Raw genomic sequence first — 26,751 nt, forward strand, 5'->3', positions numbered from 1 at the left:
AATCAAAACTATATTAGGTCTCCCAAAAAAAGTCCCCCGCTGAGAGACTACAACCATTGTGCACCAATAAAATTGTACGTAGAATTACCGTATCATTAAAATATATGGCTCCTAATCCTTTCTCACATGCTTCAACTTGATCCGATGGCGAGCGTTATTTGGATCTCCTCCACCCAGGCTTCAACGCACGCCACACACATCCCACAGGCTACGGTAAAATGAAAACCAATGAAAGTCAATCAAAGCAAATATGGAAGTCAATTAAGGCAAATAGAAAGGAGAGATCCATGACTCCAATCAAGGCAATCTCTACTATAAGGGATCAATCAAAACTATACTAGGTCTTTAAAAAAAAGTCCCCCGCTGAGAGACTACAACCATTATGCACCAACGAAATTGTACCCAGAATTATCGTATCATTAAAATCTATGACTCATAATCCTTTCTCACAGGCTTCAACTTGATCCGATGGCCAGCATTATTTGGATCTCCCCACCTAGGCTTCAACGCACGCCTCACACATCCCGCAGGCTATAGTAAAATGGAAACCAATGAAAGTCAATCAAGACAAATATGGAAGTCAATCAAGGCGAATAGGAAGGAGGGATCCGTAACTCCGATCAAGGCAATTTCTAGAATTATTATTATAATGGAAAAACCCACGTCGAGCCCGGCCCCATCTGACGCGCCCCTTCAAAACTCTCCGTGCTGTTCTGGTATTACGTCAATAAGGAATGGCGACAGACCTGCCAACACACCCACTCGTATGTTTTCATCGAGAACACGTGGGACCTGGTTTGGTGACCCCACGCGTCAGTAGGAGAAGTGGAGTGTCTGCAGCGTGGCTAAACCTGGAAAGGTCTACCCCTTTCTTCTCATAAAATACCAACGGTGGCACCCTGGACAAGGAAGCAAAATGAGTCGCTTACGGTCTGGGCCCACAGAGAGGAGATCGATGAAGAGGTTTAGCACATTGGTTTTGCCCATTTAAAAAAATAGAAGAAATATCCAGTTTCATCCTCCAAAGAGAGGAGTTAGACCACTGTGTTATAAAAGTAACACACTACACGCCCCGACCGAGTTTACAAAATAAACGAACCGACTTGACATGTGATTATTAAAATAAAAGGCCATTGTGAAATAGAACACGCAAGCTAGAGACAATTAGTTTTGTTCTAATTTTTAGATATATAGCTTTTGCTATGCATCTAAATATACATTATGTCTATATACATAGTAAAAACTACTTCCTTCATTTCAAATTATAAGTCGCTTTGATTTTTTTGGTACATCTATTTTATTATGCATCTAGATATAATAATATGTCTTGATACATAGCAAAATGGATAAACCAAAAAAGTCAAAGCGACTTATAATTTGGAATGGAACGACTTACAATTTAAAACAGATTGAGTACTTAAAACTTACTTGATAAATCAATTGATTATGCCAAGAAGAAATGTTTTTTTTTTCTTTTGTCCAATAATTTTCATTAGTGAGCTTTCTAATACCCAAAAATCATCTGAAGAAATAAAAACAGGATGGGAGAGAAGGAGAAACTGAGGAACAACCAGATAAATATCCATCGCGGTTGCGCACATATATTTACGACTATATCTACTATTTAATTTTTAAAAAGATCAAATATAATTTTTTCTTTCATTTATCAAAAGTAAATTATAGAGTTATTTTAAGAAGCTATATCTACTTTAAGAAGCTTGGTACGGCATCTTTGATTATTTGGGACGAAGTTTGCATGAAGTGGCCATGAAGATCTCCAAGACATGTTTAAGCACTTAGGCAGATTGTAAATTATATGGTTAATGTGAGAAATAACTTTATTATGCCTTGTTACGTGTAAGTGCTTTCCGGATTGTATATACATGGTCATATATAATTGTGTGAAAGTTGAACTCTGAAAAAAAAATCGTTGTTTGATTGTTTTCATGTACATCCCTGAAACGAAACCGTAGCGTTAGCATAGGCACTGTACTAGCTCTAATAGTGGTAAGGAACATGATGATTACAATAAACTTTTCTACAGCATAAAAAAAAGAACAAAACCATGTTCCCTGCCCGTCCTTTTACAGGTCGTCAGGATTCCATCGCGGAGGCCGGAGAGCCAGGGATCAAAAGCGTGCCGTTCTCACATCCCGATTCCCGCCTCGCCGTCAGTCTTCGCCGTGCGTTCCAGTCGACGTCGCGCCTCGCCGCCCGCCGCCGCCGCCGCCGCCGCGATGACTCACACGTCCATCCGTCCCATGCATGGGTCGTTAGCCCATCTGCAGCTATATCATCAGTATATTCACGGCCTATTCGCTGATTGGTTTCTGGGCTGGTTTGAACTGACTGGTGCTGATTTGTTGTGAGGGAAAACCGTTGGCCAGCTGGTTTAGGCTAGCTAAAACCAAGTGAACAGAGCTGTCAGTCGCACGACCGAACATTGGGCCCGTTCGCCGCGATCATCACTCGCACGTGTCCAGACGGTTGGCTGTTCGCCCATCTGCAAGCGATTAGTTGCACGTCCGGCCGTCTGCAGCCACCGGCGTGAGATCGATCTGCTGCCCCAGACTACGTAATCCTTCTCATTATTCCTACCCGTATGAATCGTGTTGATAGACAAGTCAGTGTACCCTATTACACTTGGATCACGATCACAGAACAATATTTACAATCATGTGTCCAACTATACTAATTTTCTAAAACAAAGTTCAAAAATTATTAGGCTAGAAGAAATGGAAAGGATCGTAATGGAGTCTTGGACAGATGGAGCAACCCCCTTGCCCAGGTGCATCATTGTCATCTCGGCCAAGCCTTGCTCTTCAACACGCTGAAAAAAGAACCCAGCAGACCAGAGGCCCTCTTATAATAAATGAACAGAAATGTTAACGCACACCCGTGTGTTTTCAGAGCCGGTGGCACACTATTTTTTTACCGTGCCTCTGAGTGTAGGGCCTACACCCGACTCCAACTAAAAACAGCGAACACGATGCGAAGCTCCTTCCTCGCGCGACTCCAACGCGGCGGCGCATCTCTCTCCCCGATGCTCTCTCTCTCCCCGATGCTCCTCTCTCTCCGACACTCCTCCCTCTCTCTCCCCCCAGCGCCGGCGAGCCCCACCCGCATCCTAGCGACCACCCGGCGAGCCCCACCGCGCCCGGATCCCCACCCGCGCGCGAGCTCGCCGGCCATGGTGGATCCGGCGAGCCTCTCCCCCCAACTTTTGTCCTTGTCCTTCCATAGAAAAAAATTATTTCTTATGATCTGTGATTTGTGATCTGTGATCTGTGCCAAGGAGTAACCGGGGGAGAGGAAGAACCTGGGGGAGAGGAGGGCCGCGCGCTGGGGGCTGGGAGAGCGGCGGCGGCAGAGCGCTCGCCGGGCAGCGGGGCAAGAGCTGGGTGCGACCGGAGGTAGAAGAAGAGGTGGAAGCCGTCGTATGGTCAAAAAAAAAAAGTTGTGTGCTAGCACCCGTGTGCCAGGTAGATGGAGCTCCTTGTCGTTCGAACTTCCAAGCAACATAGATGGGGTTTGCGCCTTTTTTTACCGCCCTGAATTTCGCAAAACTTGTACGCAAAACCTCGCGTGTTCATACATGGTTCAGGCTAGCAACTTGCCCGCTATAGTTTTCTTTTAAAAGAAGTGAAGAAAGGCACTACTACTGGTGCGTGTTTAGTTCGCGGATTTTGAAAAGTTGGCTACTGTAGCACTTTCGTTTTTATTTGGCAATTAGTATTATTATGGACTAATTAGGCTCAAAACGTTCGTCTCGCAATTTCCAACCAAACTGTGCAATTAGTTTTTTTTTCGTCTACATTTAATGCTCCATGCACGTATCGCAAGATTCGATGTGATGGCTAATGTAGCATTTTTTAGGAAATTTGGTTGGGAACTAAACAAGCACTAGTTAAAGAATTTAATTTACTTTGTAACCCTAGCAAATTTTGGGGGAAAGAGGGGACTAGGATTCGCTTGTAAGTCACACTTGTTTAACACGTGATTTCTCTAGTGGTGGTTCGTTGTAATTTCACCTCCGAACAGTATGATTGGGATAGATAGTATTTGACGTACACAATCGAATTGAACGTTGAATCGTTAATGAATCATTGGGGGATAATTTAGTATATCTTTTTGCGAAAGCCACGAACAGAACTGTCTTTTGCACTGAAGAAACCCTGTGACGGCTCTGCTAGCCTGTGTGACGTAGAGTAGGCTGCATCAGACAACGATGTTTGGTCACATTTTTTTCCTTCATTCAGAAGACACGAACCACTAACCAAACCAGGATCCATCGTTCGACTGACTGATACTGTCACCCCGTTCGGCTTACTCAGAAACCGGCTTATTCGACTTATTTTTTCAGTCGAAACGGTGTTTTTCTCTCACAATAATTCAGCCAGAACAGTGTTTTTCAGTCAAGCTTTGAGCAAGCCGAACGGGAATATTGTAACCTATCTTTGCCCCAGATGTGCTGGAACATGTCGATTCCATGTTTCTACTGTTGCTAGGCTGAGACTAAGAGCGATACACACAGCAGTAACTACTTATTAAATATACTATTAGCCGCCCTTCTTTGGATCGCAATCATGCAAAACCCCTAATTAGATACTACTAGTACATTTCCTTTGCCTTTCTTTCTTTTCTTTGGGGGTTACTACTTACTACATCTTGCGGAACTATGCACAACAGTTTCGGCAAGAACGAACACGGTTTCTACTACTAGTATATAAGGTTAAAAAAAACAATAGCCGAACACTGAAGGAAGCTCATGGCAGCGCTGCGCCCTCGCCCTTGAGACTGTCGACCATCGCCACTTCCTTCTCTTCTCATCTGAACTACGAGGACGCCTTGGACCTCTGAAACCTCGTCATCACACTCAGACACCGCCTAGACAGACGACCTCCAGATCCGTCCCTGGAACGAGATGACGATGACGGAGACGTCGTGGTGGTAGTGCCTCCTCGCGCCGCGCGGGATCTCCAGCAGCTGGCGCGTCTCCATGCCTGCAACGCAACCCAAAGAGAAGGAGTTCGTCAAGAGACCCGTCTGATCATGCTGGGGTCCATGCGTGTGCCGCGCGTGCTCGTGGACGGTTGGGTTACTCACCGGCCTTCCTCGCGGCGCGGTGCACGAGCTCCCCGACGAGGTGCTGCGCGGGGTCGCCGTCGGGCTCCGCGGCGGTGAACGCCTCCACCTGGTCCACCACCTCCTTGTTGGTGAAGTACTGGTACAGCCCGTCGGAGGACAGCACCAGGAACTTGTCCTGCGAGCCCGACGATGCGGTGGTGGCACCGCGACGGCGCGCAGGTCACTGTACGGGTCCGTGCCGACGTAGTTGATCCTGAAGGCTTCCAGAAGCCTGCTGTTCCACTTGGGCTGCCAGAGAGGGGGGGTGTTTAACGAACATCGACAGAATCGTCAGGTTTGCACATTGACATTTGAGCCAATTTTGACGCTTTGGGATCATGAGACCGCACAATGCGCAGAGCATGTCAGCTACTCCTACAGTCCTACTCCACCAAACCACTGTTGGACGGCCACTAATCAGCCATGATTTGGAGCGTAGGGCCTACAACTATATGATTGGTTACTCGCAGTCACAGTTCTAGTCCTAGACTGTGACAGCACAATGCACAGAGCATGTTCAGAAGAACTGCACATCTTAAACGCTAATTATGCAGAACAAACTGCAGAAGCCTGACCGACAACAGAAATTACGTACTTGAGCATGCGCGCTGAAAACGAAATACTAGAACCGAAGTTACCTGCTTCAGGTAGGCGACCCCAAACGCTCTGGTGACGTTGATCTTCCCCTTGACCCGGCCATTGACTATGGCGTGCCGATCATTCAGATGCTGGCCCTTGATCCTCATCACCTTCCTGCATCATCCCAAAATTCCGACAAGAGCGACTCGGTGAACCCAAAAACTCAATCGTGCAACAGTTTTTTCGTCGGTCTTATAATGTGTGCTTCATTCAGTACAGTTTTTCCGGTTCATGAGCAGTTGTGTCTCGTAGTCAAAACTCAAAAGTTCTTTTTTTTACGGATGAGATGAGACTGGTGACAAGAATATACGAGGATGAATTCTTGTTCCGAAATCAGTCATAATTGAAGTTCTGGATAGGAGAGGAGAGGAGCAGAGGAGGGAAAGATGGCGTACCTCCTGGACCGCGGTGCTGTGCTCTGCGGTGAGCTGCACGGCCTGCAGCTCGCGCATGATCTCGGCCTTGAACTGCTGCAGGTCCTGCGACGCCTTGCCGAGGACGTTCTTCAGGTCGGGCTCCGGCCTCCGCGCCAGCACGGCGCGGCTGTCCCCGACGTTCATCACGTAAATGTCCTTGCCCTTCATCACCATGACGAGCACGCAGGAGCCCATCAGCCCCAGCTCCGGGCTATCGGCCGCGCGTTCCTCCGCCGCCGCGAAGAACGCCTCCTCCGTCCTCTTCAGTGCCCGCGCCAGAGCCCTCAGGACGTCGCGATGCACTGGCGTCGTGGCGTTGTTGCCTGGCATGGGCACTTCCGTTCGCCTGCGCTAAGCCTCCGCGCTGTCGCCGTCGGCCCCAGCATGACAGAGGCGTTCGGCATTGCCTGCAGCCCCTTCTTGCTGACCGCACCTGGCGCCGTCGCCTGTTTGGATGTCGTCCCAGAGCACGCCTTTGAGCTCGTTGTGGACGGCGATGTAGAGGTTGGCGAAGAGGCGATCGGTCGCGTCGGGCCCATTGAAACCGTCGTAGATTCCGACGAACACCCAACCGTGCTCCTCGGACACCGCAATGTGGAACCGGTCCTCGCCGGCCATGCCCTGAGCCCACTCCACATTGTCGTTCGGCGGTGAGCGGTAGTCCCCATCGCTGAAGGAGACCTTTATCGGCTCAGCAGGATGTTCCTGTGGCCCACGGCCATAGCGCGGCGACCCGAGCTGGAGTTTGGAGGCGGTCCTCACGAAAAAACGGAGCAGGGATCGCTCGTCACGGAGACGGGAGCGCGCGGCACGGCGCTCAGCGATGAGCTGAGAAACGATCGGTTGGACCCCCACGGCCACGGACGAGGAGGCGGCCGAGGATTGGTCAGGTGGACCCGACATGAATGGTGAGTCTGTGGTGGTGGACGCCGAGCCTGATGTCTCGGAGAACCGGCCAGACGTGAACTGGACCGGCCCTGACATGGAGAGCCGAGGTGGCGCCGCCTGGAGTGGAACGGCGGTGAAGGACCGTGAGCTCTCGAACATGCACGCGATCGACAGCGGCCACGTCATTTCATTATAAAGACGGAACGAAGGCATGGACGCCGACGTCACTTGATTGGCGCTGATGGCGGCGCCAGACAGAGAGAAGAACGACGACTCCGACGACATCGCGGCAGCCGTCGTGGGCTGGTCGAAGGCGGCGCCCGATGGCACGTAGGTGAAGGAGTGACCCTGGCTGTCGTCCGGGAGCGGGTCCGACACGATGGCGGCGGCGTACGGGTCGCCGGAGAAGCATGGGTTCTTGGTGATGCCATTGCCCATTTTGTTTTCTTGGGCTTTGGATTTTGGGGATGGGTGGAGTGGAGGGTAGGGGAGAAGATGATTTGTTTATGCGAGTTGACTATAGTTGGAGTCGAGTGATGTGATGAGGGGCAGGCCCACCTCCGAGTGAATGGTGGCGCTCTTGCTTGGGGTACCCAAAGCTAAAACACCATGGTTTCTCTACGCGCTCTTACCAATTCTCATGGAAGGGCTTGTATGCTAACTCAGGCAATGAGGCTTTGGTTCCAACAACACTATCTAATTCTCATGGAAGGGCTTGTAGGCTACCGAAGGCGTTGAGGCTTCAGTTCCCACAACACTATCCAATTCTTGTGGACTGGCTTTCTAAGACACTGAAGGCTCTAGGATGAATCAAAGAGGCTTCGGTTCTCGCTTTATATAGGCCCAAGCCGAGGGGGAGGGTGAAGAGCGGCGAAGCAACGAGCACACTCAACAAATCTAAGTGGTTGGATTCATTGAGAAAATTAATGATTGCATATCTTGAAGATACGATGATGATCGGTGCATGCATGTCTAGGCGCCGACTGCAGACATGCCGGTTTAACTTTTAGGAACTTATAGTACACGACAGAGTGGGATGGTAAATAGGTTACAAGTTGAGCGGTGTGCATTCTCTTGGATGGTTAACGTGAGATATGCAATTACACTATAATTTTATAGGTGTCATCTTTATATAGTATAGTATAGCTTAATATGTTACATACATTGCATAGAATTTACAACGAGCAATGTATCGACCTATGTGTTATAGTTAGTTGCGCCAATGTTAGTAAGGTTATGTACAACACATCCCTTAATACAACATCATGCTTGATATGTGGAGTATCCCTTTTGTCTTAGCAAATGAGGTGTCGTCTTGCGCTCTAATACTAACAACTAACCCACATTTTTATGTCAAGGCATTATTACTTTTGTTAAAAAAATAGCAATTGGTGAGAGCAAGGGTTTTACACTCTAATAACATCAAGTAACACGTTTTCTATAATTAACATTTATCACTAATATGGCTATCGTTAAGATGAGGGGGGGTACATTTGCGTGACTTTTACCTAAACTTTCTATGCATGTAGCCATAGCTTGAAGTACTACCATTTAGGTTTATTATTTAGGTCTCAAACATCTAGAATTTCTATCATTCGATTTTAATCTTTATTTCTAAACCCCGCTAACAACCCAAAACTAGAGCTGGGTTCAATCTAAGCAATTCTTATTGAGCTCATACTTGGTGTAAAATATGTTTATCTGTTCTTGTTAGTGTTATGTTACCTACTTGAACCCGGTTTGAACTTTCACTGATTTTCACTGCCATAGATTCTCATTTTGTTAATACATGTGAATAACGTATAATTCACACTATTAGTGTAGGCGTATCCAAAGAACATATATGTTAAATATATTAATACATGTGAATAATGTATAATTTACACTATTAGTGTAGTCGTATCCAAAGAACAGATATGTTAAATTTATTAATACATGTGAATAACGTATAATTCACACTATTAGTGTAGTCGTATCCAAGGAACAGATGTGTTAAATTTATTACGACACAAGATTGAAAGCATATCTTCGGGATATGATGACAAGCGGCACACTTATATCTAGGTGCAGGCATGATGATTCAACTCTTAGGAAATTAGTACACGACAAAGTTTGGCGGTTAGGACGATAACTCATATGTTCGATCGGTAGGAGATATGCCATCTGGACAACCTACATGCATATTGTGAGAGCAAGGGTTTTACACTCTAATAACATCAAGTAACATGTTTTTTATAATTAACGGTTACCACTAATATGGCTATCACTAAGATGAGGTAGTTACATTTGTGTGACTGTTACCTCAACTCTCTACGCATGTAACCATAGCTTGAAGTACTAGCATTTAGGTTTATTATTTAGGTCTCAAGCATCTAGAATTGCTATCATTCGGTTTTAATCTTTATTTCTAAACCACACTAACAAGTCAAAACTAGAGCTGGCTTCAATCTAAGCAATTCTTATTGGGCTCATACTTGGTGGAAAATATTGATTTATCTGCTCTTGTTAGTGCTATCTAAACTACTTGAACCCGGTTTTTTAAACTTTCACAATTTTCACTGCCATAGATTCTCATTTTGTTAATACATGTGAATATATAACGTATAATTCACACTATTAGTGTAGGCGTATTCAAAAAACGGATATGTTAAATTTATTAATACATGTGAATAACGTATAATTCACACTATTAGTGTAGTCATATCCAAAGAATAGATGTGTTAAATTTATTACGACACAAGATTGAAAGCATATCTTGGGGATATGATGACGAGCGGCACACCTATATCTAGGTGCAGGCATGACGATTCAACTCTTAGGAAATTAGTACACGACAAAGTTTGGCGGTTAGGACGATAACTCATATGTTCGATCGGTAGGAAATATGTCATCTGGACAACCTACATGCATATTGTGAGAGCAAGGGTTTTACACTCTAATAACATCCAAGTAACATGTTTTTTATAATTAACGGTTACCACTAATATGGCTATCACTAAGATATGGGAGTTACATTTGTGTGACTGTTACCTCAACTCTCTATGTATGTAACCATAGCTTGAAGTACTAGCATTTAGGTTTATTATTTAGGTCTCAAGCATCTATAATTGCTATCATTCGGTTTTAATCTTTATTTCTAAACCCCACTAACAAGTCAAAACTAGAGCTGGCTTCAATCTAAGCAATTCTTATTGGGCTCATACTTGGTGGAAAATATTGATTTATCTGCTCTTGTTAGTGCTATCTAAACTACTTGAACCCGGTTTTGAACTTTCACGATTTTCACTGCCATAGATTCTCATTTTGTTAATACATGTGAATATATAACGTATAATTCACACTGTTAGTGTAGGCGTATCCAAAGAACAGATATGTTAAATTTATTAATACATGTGAATAACGTATAATTCACACTATTAGTGTAGTCGTATCCAAAGAACATATATGTTAAATTTATTAATACATGTGAATAATGTATAATTCACACTATTAGTGTAGTCGTATCCAAAAAATAGGTGTGTTAAATTTATTACGACACAAGATTGAAGCATATCTTGGGGATATGATGACGAGTGGCACACTTATATCTAGGTGCAGGCATAACGATTCAACTGTTAGGAACTTAGTACACAACAAACTTTGGCGGTTAGGGCGATAACTGATATGTTCGATCGGTAAGAGGTATACCATCTGGACAACCTACCTGCAAATTGTGAGAGCAAGGGCACTCTAATAACATCAAGTAAAATGTTTTCTATAATTAACGGTTACCATTAATATGGCTATCGCTAAGATGAGGGAGTTACATTTGTGTGACTGGTACCTAAACTCTGTATGCATGTTGCCATAGCTTGAAGTAGTAGCATTTAGGTTTATTACTTAGGTCTTAAGCATCTAGAATTGCAATCATTCGGTTTTAATTTTTATTTCTAAATCCCGCCAACAACCCAAAACTAGACCTAGCTTCAATCTAAGCAATTCTTGTTGGGCTCATACTTGGTGAAAATTATTGGTTTTTCTGTTCTTGTTAGTGTTATCTTACCTACTTGAACCCAGTTTTGAACTTTTACTATTTTCACTGCCATAGATTCTCATTTTGTTAATACATGTGAGTAGCGTATAATTAACACTATTAGTGTAATCGTATCCAAAGAATGGATATGTTAAATTTATTATGACACAAGATTGAAGCACGTCTTGGGGATTTGGTGACGAGCGGCACACTTATATCTAGGTGCAGGAACGATGATTCAACTCTTAGGAACTTAGTACACGACAAAGCTTGGTAGTTAGGATGATAACTCATATGTTCGATTGGTAGGAGATACGCCATCTGGCCAACATACATTTACTAGTGTCAGAATTATTACATGACATGTTATAATTTAATATGCTATATATTTTTTGTGTAGCGTTTATATGTAATGTTGATCAATACATTGATCTGTATGTGTTGCTTGCAACGAGGTGGGTAAGATAAGATATGATGGTTTAGTGGCTTTAATCTATATCCTGATATGCTCATAGGTACTCTAGCAGTAATAGTGCTCGAGTTTTAGTTAACTACTACTACTTTAATTTGTCGGTATTGTTATTGAGGCTTGCTTTGGTCATATTGCACGCAATGTGAAATTGGCATGTAAAAGTTCCCATAAATTTAAATATTCTTCTCATATTAATGTTGCATGGCACACATATGGAGTTGCACGCAATTCTCGCAATGTATAGTAGGATTTTCACGAGGAGAAGTAACAAACCCACTCAACAAATCTTTACATTTGGATTTCTAAGAGGTATTAAATTTGTATATCTTGAAGATATATGTAACAGAATCGACCAATTATACGAAATTAAGTAAGAAAATCATACGCCAGAGCAGACGATTTAGCAAACTTAAGCCCATATAACCCGGTAGTCCGTGAAATCACGAAGGATTTCAAACCAACTTCCATTCCAGCCAAGATCATAATAAGTTTAGCGGTCACCATCACATATTACATATAAGTTCACAATCTCAGATACATCAGAGTTTCAACATAGTTATTACAAAACCAGTTCGAATAAAAGTAGCGGAAGTCATTTGTTCAAACCACATACACACTCACGCAGAGTTTAAATATAGTGCCAGCGAATGATCATCTCCAACAAAAGCATCAGACGAGACGTAAGGAATGACCATGCCCATGGTCCTAAGCATCACCCATCGTAGGATAAAGGCAGTTGATACAGTAGCCGTAATACATCTGCCCATCTGCAACAAGTGGGAATAAAACCCTGAGTGCGAGAAGGTACTCAGCTAGACTTACCCGACATAACCGAAAATAAATGACACCAAGGATTATGAAGGGCTTTATAGTAGGGTAGCTGGCTCATTTGTAAAAGAAGCATTTTTAGCATTTCAAGAACCTTTCTTAAAAGCATTATTGTCAAGTTAATTGTTATTAACCTGTCGACTAGATTTGCACCTATACTAGAGTAAACATGTGATTAAGCAGATAATGATAACCAATGATCATTAAACAACTTCCATACCGTCATATTCACTATAACTGTCCAAGTGTTCCATAAACATTTACTACGATGAAGTAACTCAAGTCAAGTGCTCACTATCCAGGAGCGATGGCGATTCGAATCGATTCCTAACCAGCTGGTGATTTATTCCTTACACAAACCTCACTCACCCGCTAAAGTGAGATATTGATCACCGAGTCAACTTTCCAGGTATCTCGAGTTTGCTAGGAACCACATGTACCCGGGGGCCGACCGACTGCACTTTGGTCTTATTATCTCGCCCCCGTGTCCTACCACACCTGCTCCGGCACAGTGCGCTGCGGGCAATCTACTCGGCCCGAAAAATCTCCCAGCTTCGCGGTCGGAAAGTACTTTATCCGGCCAGCTAAATGTAAGGCATGCGTTCAACATGACTCGAGGCCCAACAACGATCAGTCCTTAATCGACACAGACGGAAAACACTACAGTCCAAAACTCTGCAAGTCTCCGTCCGGTCTCAATTTCATTTAACACTTAGTTATACCATGACTTCATAGTCATCCAAGCAAATCCAGGTAACCACCTATAGCTCGCAGGTGACAGGAAATCACCTGACTTCTACCGGTCTAAGCCAGCTAAGCATTGACTCGACTGCGGATACCAGGGTAACAAGGATATAGTATAACAAAGGTAGACAAGGTATAATGCAGCAACGGTTGCAAACAACTCCTGAACGTAATGCATCAATTAAAGTAAAACATTTAATGAAATAATCGCAAACCGGAAGAAAAATGCTCCGGGGCTTGCCTCTCTCGAAGGAGCTCGGACGGTGATCTAGGCACTCCGGAAGTTCCTCAACGTCCTCCTCGTCGGCTTCGGACACTTCCTGCTACTGCACCTCGAACTGCTCCTCGAGCTCCTCGGGTATGATGACTGGGTTCTCGGTTTGCGATCCTGTATGATGCAATATGCGTAAGTGCTTATGCAATCGGTGCATCGGATGAGATGAATACAATGGATATGTTTAAATGCAAGGTAGTCAACATCATCCAAGAAAATATACTACAAGCACATGTTATCTACTGCATTCTCTTCTACTACTAATATGTTAAGTCAACATATCTTATGAAATGCTTCAAAGATACACCAAAGCTTTGCTAATTTCTTAAACACATAAAGAAATGCTTAATTAAACCCTAATTAATAATAGGTTTGAATAGCAACCTCTATTTTTCTTGCTTAGAAAAATCTTAGAAAATTACCATAGCACATTACTACCCTAAGTAGTCTACCGTCAGATTTTCATGGTGTTTGAATGAGTGGATTAGCCTACACAAAAATCACAAGCTATGGCAGGATTATGAACATAAAAATACTTTGAACTGTGAAAAGTGTCAAACAACAGAGTTAGTATTTTTCCTAGGTTCTTCATAGTATACAATGACTGTACAAAAATTATCACATGCATGTTTTATACAAAGTTTGCCCTCTAGCTAAAATAACAAAAATCAGCCATTAAAGGTACTTGAACTACACCTCAAAATTTTCCCACAGCACATGCATGAAACATATTTTTCCTAGGTAGTACATTACATAGGAAGATTAACAAACTTAGAATCATATTTTTCTGAAGCCTATAGATTTTTCTACACATTTTCAAGTTATCAGCAATATACATGATTAAATAAAGTTCTACAGAAAAGTATTTCAAAAATGACATGCAGAAATTTTCCCAAGTAGATCTGATGATAAGGAACCTAGACAAATTTATTTCAATAGATTTGGAGCAACTTTGAGTATCCAAACATTTTTCAAACCATTTCCATTTTCAAATAATAAAGAATAAATTGAAAACCATTTATCCTACAGCTACTGGGCCAGCCCGCACGGATTAGGCGGCCCACTACCACTTTTGGCCTGCGTGGCCCGAGCGCAAGGGAGGGGGAAGACGGCCCAGCAGGGCGTCGGCCCACGGCCATTCGGCCTGGCTGGCTGAGGCAGAGGCCACGCCGGCGCTTGCGCTGGCGCGGCGGCGTGGCTCGGCCACGAGGCCGGCGGCCATCTCCGACCGAGACAAGGCGAGCTAGTGGGCGCATGCGATGTGCGAGAAGATGGCGAATGCGGTAGGGTAGCTAGGCGGGGCTGGAGAAGAGAAGGAAGGGGCCTTCCATGGCGGCCGAGCACGGCGGCGCCATGGCCGTCGGTGGCGGGGCTTGAGGTAGCGCTACCTGGGCTCGGCAGTCGGCGTAAACGCGAGCACGACTTGAAGGAGAGCGAGGCGGAGCTGTGGGCGCGTGCTTGCTGGCCGAGGTGGAGGAGCCACGGCGGATTTCGCCGGCGGGTGCGTGGGCGCGGCGAGAGGCAGAGTTGGGGTGCTCGGCTTTGGCGGAGAGGAGAGGCAGCGCGGGAATGAGCCAGCGAGCGCACTGGCTTCGGCAGGTGTAGGCGGGCGCAGGCCGGCTGCGACGCGCGGCGGCGTCGACGGCGCATGGCCGCCACGCGGCGGGCAAGCTCTGCCACGGTCGGGCGCGCGGCGCGGCGCGTCAGCGGGCAGGCGCGCGGAGGCAGGCCAGGCGCAGCGTGGCACTGGGCTGGGCCGAGCAAGGTGAGGCGCGCGCGGGAGGCTGGCTGGGCCGGCTTCGGCCGTGGGCCAGAAGCAAGGCGGCGGCCCGCGAAGGAGAAAAAGTCCTTTTCCAAATATATTTTCAAGGAATTTTTAAATGCCATCTTTCAAATATTATTTTGAGCAAGAAAATGATATCTTTTGAAAATGTACCAAAAATGAAAGTTGATTAGAATTTAATTCTCTACAACTTTGCTTTTATGACCAAAGCCAAATTCTTTCTAGATTTTGAATTGTAAATTCAAAGTCCATGTTTAACTCAAAACCCTAATTTTTGGGAATTTATTTTTGAAGCCAAATTTTGAATTAATTTGAATACAACCTTGCTCCAAAAATTGAACTAAACAATCCTAGATGATTTACAATAGTAGCCAACCATGTTTTACTAACCTAGCAAGCAAAAATCAGGGCAAAACAATTCTAACAAAGATATGCAACATTCAGGTTTCACAACATGTTTCAAATGTTTCGAAGCAGTGTTTCAATTGTTATTTACATGATTAGGCATGTATGATTTGGATGCTTGATGATGCATGATATGTATGATTTGCAGTGACTAATGCAGGCATAACACCGGGGTGTTACAATATACCATGAGGGTGTGGTGCACTTATGCTGAGGCGCAGACCCTCAAATACATTATTTAAGTGTTATGAACTTAGTATGTGATAAAGTGTTATGAATGACAAGTTACAAGTTGAGCGGTGGGCATTTCCATAGATGGTTGATATAAGATATGCAATTACGCCTACCTACATCCAGGGGCGAATGTGCCACCGGGGTTGGGGGGGCTCGAGCCCCCTACCGTGGCTGAGCCTGTGGAGCCCCCCCCCCCCTAAATTTTTCTACCATTGGAGGATGGAAAGGAGGAGTTTGAACGTTGAGCTGGGGTTGAAGACGATGCTAGCGCATTGAGCTGAGCTTAATGCCTTCGTCTCCGTGTGAACTTAAGCCCCCCCTAGATTTTCATCCTAGATCCGCCACTGCCTACATCTACAGGTGTCATCATTATATAGCATATATATCAACCTATGAGGAATCTCACAACTAATAAGAAAATGTAAATTGTGTAAATACCATATCCACTACACCACAACACCGCATCACCGTCAGGACGCTAGAATTTGTATTTATCGATGGATGATCAATCGCTAAAGATAAACTCACAAAGCATCTGTTTCTAATTCTCCATTTACTGATTGATTGTCTATCGCTATAGATATTCATATTTACCGTTAATCCGTCTGTATTAGTATTGCTTGCTGAGATGTGCATTCATGTAATTCTTTTGGTTCTTGACTTTGTTGGATGTGATATAAATAAAAATATGGTGTGCAAGACAAATTGGATGTTATATGTATTGACCTGCATGTGATACATATGTGTTTGTGTATCTTCATGTGACATGTGAACGCTATATTAAGCTTGAATATCGATTTCATATGTGCTAAAATCGTATTTATTTTTTTAGTATATTTATATTGTCCCGTTGAATAGTCTGTCGCTATAAATACATGGAGTATTGGATGATATGTTGACAGATGCTTTGTAGCTGATTATCTGTCGCTAAAGAGTAGCAGCGGGCTATCTGTCGCTATAAATATTTAGGGCAGCAGATGATCTGTCAGTAAAAGTGTTGTATGTCACTAAAGATTTTTAGCGATAGCACTTGCACCGATTGTATAAGTCTGTCGTTATAACTTTTTAGCGACAGATCATTTGTCGCTATATCCGCTTTTAGTGTCAGATCATCCATCGCCAATCTCGGTGTTGTGGTGTAGTGTATCATATGTAAATTGTGTAAATACCACATCATACTTATGTGTGAAGTGCCCATCCTCGTGTTAGAAAATGAGGCGCTACCTTGTGCACTAGTACTATCAAGTAACCATCTTTTGTATAATCATGAGTTATTGCTTATGTGGAAATGGAATCATATCATAGCTTGAGACAGGGGCATCTTATGCTCTAAGAACATAAAGTAACTGTTTTTCCATAATATAGTTAGAAGTTACCACTAATATAGCTATCAGCATGACTGCTACATAAACTCTTATCTAAATCTAACCATCTCTTGAGGAAGTACTGTGGCTTATTAGGTTTGGTGCTGAGGTTTTGGGCATTTGGAATTGCTATAGTTCAGATTTAAGCTTCATTTCTAAGCTCAACCAAAAACCCAAAACTAGAGCATGCTTCGACCAAAGCAATTCTTGGTGGGCTCATATTTTGATGGCCAATATTGGTTCTTCTACTCTCGTACCTACTAAACCCATTTTGAACTCCATGGTTTTGATTGTTACAAATTATCTTTTTGTTGTTGCATGTGATAATGTATACTTCACGCAATAGTATACTGGTATCCAAAGGATGAGTACGCTAAAATTTATTACGACACAAAGTTTAGCATATCTCGAAGATATGATGATGGGCGACACACTTATGACGCGACATAGGTCAGTGAGTGGGAGGAAAAGTCATATGTTCGACCGTCAACAGGAGGTATGCCATTTGTCCTACCTACTACGTTTACGGGTATCACTATTATTGATATAACATATTTTATTAAGTTGCTATATATTTTTATGTAGTACCTAGATGTAGTGGTGGGCAATAGATCAATCTATACACGACTTTAAATTAATGATGGTTTGCGTGGAGGTGATACAATAACGTACATGGTTCGGTGTATCTAACTTTCTAGCCCGATGCCCTCATAAATAACCACCATGTTTTTAAGATGTGAAGAGCCTCTTCTCGAATTAATAAATTGTGAGGTCATCTAGAAACAATGAGACCTAGTTTTTTAATAGTTATTGCCGCTTAAACTTGTTGGTATTATTGTTGCCTGCAACTGTCATAGATTCATTATATGAGCACACATTGTGAAAATTGAAACGAAAACTTTCCATAAATTTAAAGATTCGTTTCGCGATGAATGTGTTTTGCGCGGTGCATATGTTTGAGTTGCACCCCCCGTCCTCTCAATGTTGGGTTTTTATAAAGGGCCTTAATAGCAAACCTTGAAGGACCCAACCTTGAAAAATGACGTGACTAATAGCCTGGTTTGAATTCCATTGGTGGCATACTGGCATGACCAACCAAACCAACTTGTAGCTACACAAGCAGAGGACTAGAACCACTCCCATATATTTCAAGCAGCAGGCCGTCTGAAATATTCGATGAGAGAGAGAGAGAGAGAGAGAGAGAGAGAGAGAGAGAGAGAGATGCGCAGAGTATATATGTAACGATGTCCTCTAAGATTAAATTAAGCACGCGTTGCCTGGCTAAACACGAATAGAAAATCCGCCAACAAGAGTTTGCGAGAGGTGCTCGATCTACTGCTCACGTAGAAGGCAACTTAATTGTGCCAAACACACCGATACGCACACGCACGTGTGGCCGTGTGGAATGTGATGATCCTTCGGGCTTACGGCAATGGCGTAGCGGTGAGTCCGACCAATCGAACCGTTTGCGGCGCAGGTAGATGCGCCGACGGGAAGAAATCAGGGTCGTCCCGGACTCAAGTCAAACCAACGAGGCCGTGCGGCCGCGCAGCCCGGAGGAGACGTGCCAATGCCAACGAAACTAGCAAACTGCCATCGGGCATCGGCCACGGTGACGACACCAGCGTCGGGTCTCCCGCGCAGTCCCGCCTGAGTGACGGCGGGTCTGCGCCGATCGAGCCGCACACCCATGCCGTTGCCAGGGGGCTGCGCGGCTGCGTCCGAGGTCTGCGCACACAACCCGCCCGCACTTGCCGCGCCGGCGCGGCGGTGCCGTGCCGCGCAGACATGGTTCCGCTTTTTTATCGCCCTCCGTCACAGCGAGGATGCATGGGCCGAAGACGGCTTTACCCTGGTGTTGAGGCAGATTTATAATTTATAATTTTTATTTTAAATTAAAATTCGTTTTTAAAAATAACTATCCCAACAAAACATTTGCATACTATCTCATTCTCATAATGAGGATCTGAATTCTAAATAGTGAGTATAGAGCCCATTCTTATTCCTTTTTTTCCTGGCAGTGTACCTTAAAATTATACTATGAAAGTTATAGAGACCATGCGAGGTCTATATTGTTGCAGTTTACAAAATTTCTGTTTGAAGCAACTTTAGTACGAAAATAATCGATGATTTCGGCACTAATATGACTTCAAATGAAAAAAAAATCTATATCTCGTCAAGAGTTGTTGTTTTCATATAAATTTTACTTTCATGTGAGATCATATAAAAAAGAATTTTAAAATAAAAAAATTATAAATTATAAATCTGCCGCTATCTCTATCTCTACCTCTATCACTATATATTAGTTTCATACATTATTCTATCTCCATAGGCCCCGTTCGGCTTACCCCATATTCGGCTTGTTCGGCTTCTTTTTTCAGCTGGAAGAACAGTGTTTTTCTCTCACAACAATTCAGCCAGAACAGTGTTTTTCAGCCAGTTTCAACCAAAATTCTGCCAGCCGAACGGGGCTATATCTATATCTATATATCTTATAATTCTAAACCCCACTAGCGATATGTCTCAACATAAAAGCTCTCCGCCTCAGCGATGCACTACCATATGCAATTAAAGCTCACTAGCATATGCAATTGTGATGTCTACATCAGCAAGACACATAAGCATTTTGCTATCCACGTCAACAAGCCACACAATCCACTAACATTAATCTCTATCACTCTATCTCTATATATCTCTTATAATTCTAAACCCCACTAGCGATATGTCTCAACATGCAATCTGTCCACCTCAGCGATGCAATATCATATGCAATTTAAAACTCACTAGCATATGCAATTGTGATGTCCATGTCAGCAAGCCACACAAGCATTTTGCTATCCACGTCAACATGCCACACAATCCACTAACATTAATTTATAACATTCTAAATCATCTCCAATTCCTACAGCAACGCACGGGGTATGCTTCTAATTATACTAAAAGTAAAATTTATATCAAAGTTATAGTTCTCAACAAGATACATAATTTTATAGTTCACAACAATTTTGTTTGAGACCATATTGGTGTTGAGATATTCAATACAGGATTCATATCTTAGATTGATTTATTTTGGCACCAATATATGGTTTCAAATAGAAAAATTGTAGATCTTATCAAGCTCTATATTTTTTATATAAAATTTATCTTCATCCAAATTCATGAGAATGTTATGATTTTAAGGCGTATTGTCTAGAAAAAAGAAATTACACCATTCAAGTAGGTGGTATGGGAAATTCTGTTGGTGGCAATATGTTAATATCGCCATATGCCTATTTGGCCACTCCCTGATTTTTAGTTCTAGCTACCTTGATTCATCGATAACTGATTGTGATGAGAGAGCAAGGTGGGGAGGAGGTGAGAATTCATTCATAGCATGATTCTGGCGGAGATTGAATAGGGAATAGTGAGAAGCGTATTTTTTTGAGCTCGCAGCTTCCAAATAGAAAGTGATCCTTGTCCGCTGGAAGTTAGCCCAAAGCCGAAGCGAACTTTGAAGGCCCAGTTATCTTGTTATTTTTGGGCCAACGCTTCCGACGGGCCTTCCCAATTTCCAAGTCTCTACTATAGTTTCCGTTTTGTCCAGGAATATGCATGCCGTTCAGGAGCAGTGCACGAGTCAACGGTGGGCGATGGTGCCCTCTCTGGTAAGGAGAGCGTCGGCGTCACCTGTCGCCGTCGGCCGTCGCTGCCGTCATCGGTCTCACTCTCGAAGAGCGGTTGCTCCCGGAGTCAAAATCGCCCGGTTGTCACGCTTTATTTTGTGGTGCGCTGCCAGACTCTCTCGCTCTCTCTCTCTCTCACAGCCACACCATCGCCAAGTTAAATGGCCTTTGGACGATCGCTGTTATCGTAAAGCTACACCGACGACTGTCAGGACTCTGAAGATGGATCTAACGCTGCATACAATGATCGCTGCACACACACACACCAAACAAACAAAAAATCCTAGTGTAGTGTCTGATGATGAATCTGTTATGTGGATTCTGTCGACATCAACCTGTTCCTCTACACGAGTACGTACGTGGCTCAACCGCTCGAGACACATGACGCGCAAATGGAATGCGTCAGTCCGGTGATCGTTCATTTGTGGCGAGCCGGGGGCTCATCCGTCCCTGTCCTGCCTGAAAGCAACTCCGATGAAGGCAGCTAGCTAGCTCCTAGCGAGTCATCTCGGCCGGCGGACGCGAGGCGCGCCCGTCTTGACCCGGCCGGTATCCTCGCCCGAGCGCCAGTATCCATTCAGCGGAGGCGAAAACGAAGCAGGGGCCCAGGGGGGCAGATCTGCAGATGCATGCATCTCCCGCAGTGTGACGAGGCAGGGGCAGACCGTCAGAGCAGTGTCGCCCGTTGGCTACTTGCCTGGCTCTGCCGCTGCCGTGCCGGTGGTCGTTAGCCCGTGCGCCCCGACTACGGGCGATGGGCCACCCGAATTAACTGCTCTCGTTTTCTAGTTGAATATCTGATGCTACGCTTCATGTGCGCCGTGTCATCTTCTTTTCTGGCGAGGGATGGCATTGCAAGATGTATCGTAGCTGTTCGCCGTCTAATCTCGCACTGTCTTGAGTCTTCAGACAGAGGCCAACGTTTCCCTCCATCCATCACGACGGATCAGTTTCCGACAAAATCCGCACCACGGTGGCAAATCAGTCCTCTCAGATGAGATAGATATAAGCCAGGCCCAGGAATGGACTGGTACGAGACCGCAGCTGGAAGCAAGATTCTTCAAGCTGTTAACAAACGGTTTTTCTGTCGTCAGCGTGGAACGGAAATAGGATATATTGCTACGCTTCGAAGCTTCTGAAATAACTAAACACAAGTTGGACACTTGGACTGACTCTCGCCAGCCAGCCACAACCGCAGTGGTCCAGTCCAGTGGACGACTCCTCTCCCCTCCTCCGCCTGCAGGCTCCAGCCTCCAGCCTCCAGCTCCGTCGAAAGGGACGCCCCGAATGCATCACATCCGAGCCAATCCAGAGACGACGCCCTCCGGTCCGGAGATTGGAGATCCCCTCCCTTGTCCACGGCCACTAGACCGCATCACCACTTGCCCGCAATGGCGCGGCGCGTGACGTTTCTGCGGCGACTTCCGCGCGCGCGCGCTCCCCCGTTCGGCGCGCGACTACTTGTCAATCCGGGCATACGGTGCGGCTCGAGTGAGTCGCGCGTAGGTGGCGAGCAACAAACAAACAAACAGCGCGGGTGAGGGTGAGGGTGAGGCCGAGTCGTGGGGTGGCGATCGGCACGGCGAGGAGATGTGATTCGCTGGCTGGACTTGGGCATTGGGGGTTGGCATGGCACGGCATCGGCACCGGCACGCGCTAAATTCCAAGCAAGCTCCAACCACCGCCACCTCCAACCTAGCCGAGCCTCGTTAGTCAAACAGGTGCAGTGCAGCAGCACCGGCCGGGGGCCCTACGATATACATCCCCATCGCGCACTGTGTATTCGCTGGATCTGTGATTGCGTTGCGTCGTCTTCTTTTTCTGATAACGTGTGATTGCGTCTTGTTGGATGTTGTGTGGAAATAATGCATGTGTATGTACATCATGAAAGCCAAAAGAACGCAGCTGTAGCTGTCCAGTTTGGAATCCCGTTTTTCGTTCATATATAGTATGTTTCCCAGACATACTTCGCAAAACCAGATGTTCGTTTCGAGTTTTTTGAGGCAAGATGTTTGTTTCAAGTTACTTAAGCTAAAGACCACGTAAATCCAATGAAGGGCAGGGATTTATGTTTTTATTAGGGGGTGGTGTTTGTCTTATAAACAGTCTCATGTAGTGCTATGGAAATAAATCTCTATATATTTCCGAATGGGGCTCCCAGGTACAATGTTTGGATAAGAGCGGTGTGCCTGTTTTTCAAAAAGGAAAAGCGAAACCATTTATGCTGTCTAACTTTTAATAACCATATAAAAGTCTGTTTGAAGCCATTTTCCTTTAAGACACGTATAAACGTTTACATACACACACACACTCGTCTGAACTTCAGGCATTTTACCTCAAGGTTGCACACGCTAGCAAATACCGTTAGTCTAGAGTCTAGACTTGAAATTAACGCATGGCCCACACATAAAGACCGTGTGAGTTTACATTAAAGAAAGAAGCAGAACATTCTCTGACATAGTCGTAACTCAAAAACTGAATGAACGTTCAATTGGTGTGGCATCATACAATTTCGGATGGAACAAATCAAATTTTTGGTACTCCTAATACCTAAACCTGAAGACGTGAGGAGGCGAAGGCGTGAAGCGCTTGGAAGAAAAAAAATTTAGGGGTAGAAAAGAGTAGTGGGAGACGAGACGGAAAGGCGGCCTTGCCCGTCGCCGTCCATTAATGAGCTAACGGACCCCACGGCTCCCACCACCACCTCCACCACCCTCGCTCGCAGGCAGGCAGAGGCAGCCAGAGCCAGCACAGCAGCAGCCATGATTCTACATCTTCCAACCCAGCAGAGCAGCCAAAGGATGACACCACGAGGCAAATAAACCCAGACGTTCAGCTGCCTGCCTCTAGCTCCCTCCCCGCGCGCTGCCGCGAGAGCTGAGCTCGGTGGAATCCAGCAGGGAGCACCGCGCGCTGCCGCCTCGTTCGTTCGTGCTGGGCATCTTAATTTGTTCCTGATGGGGAACTGCGCCGGCGTGGAGGGGAACGCCGAGATCAACCCTTCCTTCAGTGCCCCCAATTCGTCAGGTACTAGAATCTCATTTTCCTCGTTACTGAGAGCCAGCGTGTTTAAGTCCGCCTTCTTAACTCTGATTGTTGCAGCGACCTTCTGTTTTTATCTTCCGATGTAGGAGTAGGAGCGTTTACTGATTCGTTTTGTTGCACTTGGGGGCGAAAAACAAATAATAGCCGACCTGGATTTGAAGAAAAAAAATCTCCATGTTTTCTGCGCCTCCAAGAATAGAACAATTCAGGACTTCAATAGTCCATTTCGGGACTATTGAGTCAGAGGTGGTGAGTGGAATTGTCCAATTTTAGGTGGAGGAGAGTAGGGCGCCTCCAGGATGGTAACAATGCGAGGTTTATTAGCCAAAGAAGTACTAGTAGCACTAGCACTTCAATTCTGGAAGCTATAGCATCACGAGGAACAAACTTTCCTTCCTTGCTAAATTAGTAGATGCTTGTAATCCAGGGACCGGTTCTAAAAACAGCAGCAAGAATGCAACCGACACCAGCACCTTTCGGTACCAAGACGTCCGGCTCTTCGTCGTCGGTGCCACCAACTCCTCGTACGGAGACAGAGATCCTGGAGTCATCGAATGTTCGCAAGTTCACCTTCAGTGAGCTGAAAGGCTCCACGAGGAACTTCAGGCCGGACAGCCTGCTCGGGGAGGGAGGCTTTGGCTCTGTGTTCAAGGGATGGATGGATGAGCGCACGCTTGCGCCTGTGAAACCGGGCACTGGGATGATTGTCGCGGTGAAGAAGCTCAAGCTCGACAGCTTCCAAGGGCACAGAGAATGGCTGGTTGGTGTCTCACCACTCCTGTTGTGTTTGTTTGACTCAGTCATAGGTGGCTTTAATTTGTATCTGCGATAACTTTGCAGGCTGAGGTCAATTACCTAGGGCAGTTATCCCACCCTAATCTTGTAAAACTTATCGGGTACTGCTTGGAGGACGAGCAACGGCTTCTTGTGTATGAGTACATGCCAAGAGGGAGCTTGGAGCATCATCTTTTCAGGAGTAGGCTCTCTTGTGTTCTTTTGCGATATCCCTTCATTCTTGGCTTCTTGCTTTATGAAAAGGACTGAATGCTATGATATTACAGGGAGCTCGAACTTCCAACCTCTCCCATGGAACTTACGCATGAAGGTTGCGCTTGAAGCTGCCAGAGGTCTTGCTTTCCTGCATGGCGACCAGGCTAAAGTTATTTACCGCGATTTCAAGACCTCCAATATTCTTCTCGACTCGGTCTGCTTGCAAACCATTCTTTCAATATGTGCAATTCAAATGAACTTTTATCTAAAGATTCGAAATTCTTTATTTAACCTTTTACAGGAATACAATGCAAAATTGTCTGATTTTGGTCTGGCAAAAGACGGTCCAAGTGGTGATAAAAGTCATGTTTCTACTAGGGTCATGGGGACACAAGGATATGCTGCCCCTGAATATCTTGCAACAGGTAATCTTTGTAACATGATTTGGCGGCCAATAATATATCATATTGTTTCGCTGTTATTTTGATGCATTATAATGGCTATACTGAGAGTGGGTAGATGAAACTTTCTTCTTTCATCATAACTCTTTCTTTTTATTGATCTATTTATTTCATTGTGTGTCTTTCTATTTTTTTCTTTTTTATTCTTCCATCATATCTCTATAGCTGAGAAACATATATTTTGCAAGACAAGGATACTGATTGTATCCATGCCATTTAGTTAGATTCATTTACTTATATTTTTATATGTCATGATTTTGCACTGTGCTTTGATGGGCCATTTGTTTAAAGCAACTCATACTATCATATAATTTATTTATTTTTTTGGAGGGGTGGGGGGCAAAGAAGCACAGTATGTCGCTGTACTATCCTTATAGATTAGTATTTCTTGTCTCGTTCATGTGCAGCCTTATGATATAAAAACTAAAGAATGAAGTGTATGATGTATGCCATCCTGTAAAGGAGAAAAATTGAAGCGTCACAGTTATGCTACTTGAATGGTACTTTATGGTTGCCATACCTTTGGTTAGTCCATAAAAATATACTAAATTCTCCAGCTGGTTTCATGTATGAACTACCATGAAATCAGGAATTGTGGTACTCAAGTCAACACACACATTCTGATTACTCAATTGCTTGCAACTTGTTCTTTAACCTACAAATTTTCGCACATGCTCTAATGTTAGAAGTCAAATCAAATGATATGCATATGTATAATTTACTGGCAACTTATATTGCCTACCCTCATGGTACACAGGCCATTTGACCGCGAAGAGCGATGTGTACAGCTACTGGTGTTGTTCTTTTGGAGTTGCTGTCTGGGCAGCGTGCTCTGGACAAGAACCGCCCGCCTGGTCAGCACAATCTGGTGGAGTGGGCTAGACCTTACATCACCAACAAGAGGAGGGTCATCCATGTCCTGGACTCAAGGCTGGGTTCCCAGTATTCCCTTCCTGCGGCTCAGAAGATGGCAGCCCTCGCACTGCAATGCTTGTCGATGGACGCACGATGCAGGCCTGGCATGGATCAGGCTGTGACTGTATTAGAAGAACTTCAAGAGGCCAAGGGCTCAGTGAAAAAGCTGGCAAGTAAGTAGGGAGGATTGCTGGCTACAGATGTCCACTACCTCGCTGGAGTCTGGAGCATCCTCCTGTAATACTTTAGGGAAGTAAAAACAGAGAACGGATGAGGATCTGAAGGGCTAAGTAGCTTGTGAAGAGAATATAATATTGCCTTGCTTTGTGTACAGCTAGTTGCTTCGTCGTTGTAAGTTGGGATCTCTAGTACTTACATATTTTAGTAGTCTTCGTTGTACCAGAGGTGCAAAAGTTATTTTCTTTTGTCCCACTTCACTGCAAAATCCCAGTTGAATGTTCTTGATATTGTTAAAATGCATTTTGAAGGACT

The 26,751-nt window shown here is 44.7% G+C and overlaps 2 pseudogenes; one reads left to right on the top strand and one right to left on the bottom strand.

Annotated features, from left to right (window-relative positions):
* Window positions 1-4,633: 4,633 nt before the first annotated feature.
* LOC136547726 (probable protein phosphatase 2C 31) lies at window positions 4,634-7,508 on the bottom strand (annotated as a pseudogene).
* Window positions 7,509-23,520: 16,012 nt separating this feature from the next.
* Window positions 23,521-26,719, top strand: LOC136547768 (receptor-like cytoplasmic kinase 176; annotated as a pseudogene).
* Window positions 26,720-26,751: the final 32 nt, after the last annotated feature.

This window comes from Miscanthus floridulus, chromosome 1 (genome assembly GCF_019320115.1).
Source record: "Miscanthus floridulus cultivar M001 chromosome 1, ASM1932011v1, whole genome shotgun sequence".
Classification (NCBI taxonomy): Eukaryota; Viridiplantae; Streptophyta; class Magnoliopsida; order Poales; family Poaceae; genus Miscanthus; species Miscanthus floridulus.